We start from the raw sequence: 4,376 nt of genomic DNA on the forward strand, positions 1-4,376 counted from the left end.
ATTCATTTCCCACATTATGATTTGTACCAGGTAATTAGCTTTGTTTATTCATTTGACATTGTTAAATACTGTACCAAAGCACACAAGCTCTCAGAAACATGTCCAGAATTTGCACCCAATACTGCCAAATCATTACTATAACACGCCTTTATTGTTGTTTGTTGGATCAACATGATGTATAGGAGGCCCAGCATTTATTTCTGTGTCATTAAACATAGCACTACGCCTTCCATGATTATCTTTCTTGTGCACACTGCGTGTGTTTAACATACTTCAACTGGTAAATCCTCTAAGGCAAGACACATACAAGTCCATCGCCCAAAATGCGAGGTACTAAAAGCGACAGAAAAGATTGTTGTACCTAGAAAAGGCAGCAGAAATAGTGGCTGTGCCCTTTACCTGCCTTGCTACATGTACAATACATATAGAACTGACCTGGAGTTTGGACATTGACACATTCTTGAATGCCTTTACTCGCTGTACTTTTCTTGCAGAGGAGTACCCAAGAAAGTGCTAAGTAGACTGAAAAACAGCCATATTTTTGCGTTGGTCAAAAAATCATGCACTTGTCAAACTAAAGGACTAGATTGAGGGTGAAAATGACAGTTGAAAAAAAAGACAAACCAGGTAGACTGAGATCAGCCTCAGAAGACAACAGATGTTTGGAATGAAGTGCACCTTCAAATCACCAGCTGCCTCACATTTTGGAGGAGCTCAGGAGGTCATTATATACGAGGTAATGGCGAGGGCTGCTAAGAAAGTCATCCACGTCATTGTAGGAATTGGAGGCAACCGATGAGGAGTTGCTCACTGTTTCACTGGAGCAGAGTCGCTACTTAATTCCCGTCCATTAATCTGATTGATCTCATCAGACCTGTGATGTACGAGACGGAGATCTATTGCCTCCAAACAGTTTCCTGTGCGATCAAATGGAAGGGCAGTTAACGAAACATCCAAGACATCATTTCACGCGTAATGTAATGCAATGTGATGTAAGACTTAAATTATAAACATGCATGGAAATCATCAGTTAAGCTAAAAGTTAAAACAACCACAACTTGTTACAACTGTTTTACATGATTGCCGTGTGGGAATCCGATATGTCAGATGCCTTCTCGATCAGTTGTTTAAACTTCCCAACAGAAAAAGCATTTTTAAGTCCTTGGGCAAATCATTCCATCAACAGGCTCCGCTATAACAAAAGCTATGTCTCAGGTAATTGGGCAGAGAAAGTTTTCCCTCCAAATTTCTCAAATTATAACCAGTGTGACGCTGAGTGAAGAGACGTTGTAGATATTTCGGGGCAATGTCGTTCATTGATTTGTACATAATTAAGGCTTCTTTTTTGCAACGATGAGACAACTTCTCCCAATTAAGCATGGACAGAAGGTGATTTTGTAAATACTCTGGCTGCACGATTCTGAAATTTTTGTAACTTATCACTCGGTTAGCCACTCAGACAATCCCAAACTGGACTGCAGTCGTCAAAATGTGGTAATATCAAGGCCGTTATAAATTTGAATAAGAGTATTCGACGGAATAAAAGTGTTACGAAAAATAGTATTGCGTGACAAGCGTTACTTTCTAGACCCTTCGCGAGAGTTTGTAATTTGTTTATATTTAGGTTTGTACGTAAGCGTTTCTAAATCGGTGTGTTTTGTAATCTTTCTATAATTAGATTCATTACTATTTTAGAAAGTTCTAGAAGTTTATTGTCCGAGTATATAAGTAGACGAGTCCAAGCGGAGTGTTTTTCTAACTAGTTTTTCACAAGCGAAGAGAGTTGGCGTTGGCCGTGTTTAGTCAAGTGTGACAGAAGCTGTGTTTATTCAAGTTGGCGGAGGCCGTGTAAGTTTATCGAGTACGTGTTGTTAAGAGTTTACTTCGTGGAAACTACGTTCATTTTTTGGAATAAATCTTCTTGTTGTTGTTCCGACAACCCTGCGTTCAGTTTAGTCTGCAAGCTAACTTTCCTCAAAACGTTCGAACTCGTAACATTGGGGGCCTGTCCGGGAGAGGAATTCATTTGTTTGCCGACCACGTTAACCAGGAAAGGATCACAACTTGGAAGGAAGTAGCTGTGCTGTGGAAAAAGTTGCAGCGAGTGAAAGAGCCGTGGAACTTTAGTGCTGTGAAATGGAGAAATTTATTCAGCTTGGCGAAAAGTTTGGTCTGGAAGGAGAAAAGCTGCTTGAATTTGTGCGTGAACAAGAAGAAAAAGAACGCGAGGAGAAACGTAGAGAGGAGGAACGCGAAGAGAAACGTCGAGAAGAAGAACGTGCAGAGAAACGTAGGCAGCTTCAAGACGAAGAAGAGAGAGAAGAGAGACGCAGACGGCAGGATGAAGAAAGGGAAGCGAGACGTCAGGAAAGAGAAATTAGGAAGATACAACAGGAGGCTGACCTCATGAGACAGAAGGAAGCTGCTGAGGTTGCCAAGAGAGAACATGAGTTAGAACTTGCGAGAATAGCAGCAATGAATGGTGATGGTCGTACTGCAGAAAGAGGTGACAGAGAGGATCGGGCTAAAGCACCTAAACTCCCCTCGTTCGTTGATGGCAAAGACGATTTGGACGCGTATTTGCAGAGGTTCGAGAGATTTGCCGAGACAGCTAAGTGGAAAAAAGATGGATGGGCATCGAAGCTCAGTGCTCTGTTGTCTGGACGGGCACTAGAAGTGTATTCACGTTTATCGGAGGACGCAGCTAAGGATTATGACAGGGTAAAGATTGCGTTAATGAAGAGATATGACCTTACCGAAGACGGCTATCGTCGAAAATTTAGAGTATCCAAACCGGAAGTTGACGAAAGTCCGGAGCAGTTTATTGTGCGACTGGACAGATACCTGTTACGGTGGCTGGAGCTTTCGAATACTGCGCGAAGCTTTGATGGTCTTAAGGACTTGATCGTGAAAGAACAATTTATTGACTCTTGTCCTAAGGATTTGGCAATTCACCTGCGAGAAAGGGCACCTGAGACCCTAGCAAAGATTGCGAAGATCGCTGACCAGTACTTGGAGGCTCATGGTAAACATTTGTTCAGCTCGGCGAGCAGAAAGCCAACAGTGCAGCCGGAGAGGGACGAAGCCAAGAACATGCAGATTAATCCACCAGCTCTGCATTGCTTTAAGTGCAACACCCGAGGTCATAAAGCTGTCAACTGCCCAACCCTAACAAGAAAGTGTTTCCTATGTGGTAAGCAGGGACATGAAGCTAGAAACTGTCGATCAGGTGGACGCAGATCAGGAGGACAAAGTAGGGATGGTAACCCTGTGCAGCGTGGTCAAGTGAGTGCTAGTTGTTTAGTTCAACCACCTGAGGTTAAACCTACTGATGAAGAAGTTAAGGCCTGTATTAAAGATGATAAGCTGCTGTTAGCCTGTGGTAAGAAGATTCCATTGTTGAGTAGTGCTTGTATTGAACCGTTGACTGGAGTGAGAAGTAAAATGCCTGTCGTGAAAGGTAGAGTTGGAGAGAAGCCTGTTGATGTCCTGAGAGATACTGGTTGTAGTGGAATTGTAGTAAAGAGGGACCTTGTGTCTGAGGATCAGTTTACTGGCGAATTTAATGTTATGCTGCTCATTGACAATACGGCAAGGAAAGTTCCCATCGCAAAGATTGACGTTGATACACCTTATCTCAAGGGCCAGGTGGAAGCGCAGTGTCTTCCCGATGCTGTTTATGATTTAATTATTGGTAATGTACCAGGCGCAAGAGCCGCTGACGACCCAGACCCAAGCTGGCAAGTTCCTGTACAAGAAGCTTGTGCTGTATCCACGAGAAGTCAAGCTAAGAAATCTGGAGAACATATTCCGTTGAAGGTACCGGATACCAAAGAAGGTCCTGTAGTTGATAGAGAAAAGCTCAAGCAAATGCAGTGTGATGACGAGAGCCTACAGAAATTTTGGGAGAAAGATGACGTAGTTGTGAGAGGCCAGGCTGAGATTTCATTTGAAGTGAAAGGTGGAGTTCTGTACCGCGTCTACAAGCACCCTTATGTGAACGGAGGTAAACCCTTGAAGCAGGTTATGGTTCCTGTGCAGCTGAGAAGTCGAATAATGGAACTAGCGCACGGATCGATCATGGGAGGTCACATGGGAATAAAGAAAACGACTGATAAGATTCAAAGCGCGTTCTATTGGCCAGGCATTCAAGGGGACGTGACTCGTTATTGCAAGTCCTGCGATGTATGTCAGAAGACAGTTAACAAGGGTTCCGTACCGAAGGTTCCCCTAGAGAAGATGCCATTAATTGACAAGCCGTTTAAGAGAGTAGCAATCGACCTGGTTGGACCTATTGTTCCCCCGAGTGAGGACGGCCATAGATATATATTGACATTGGTCGACTTCGCAACTCGTTATCCTGAAGCTGTCCCGCT

This window comes from Montipora capricornis, chromosome 7 (genome assembly GCF_036669925.1).
Source record: "Montipora capricornis isolate CH-2021 chromosome 7, ASM3666992v2, whole genome shotgun sequence".
In the NCBI taxonomy this organism is placed as follows: Eukaryota; Metazoa; Cnidaria; class Anthozoa; order Scleractinia; family Acroporidae; genus Montipora; species Montipora capricornis.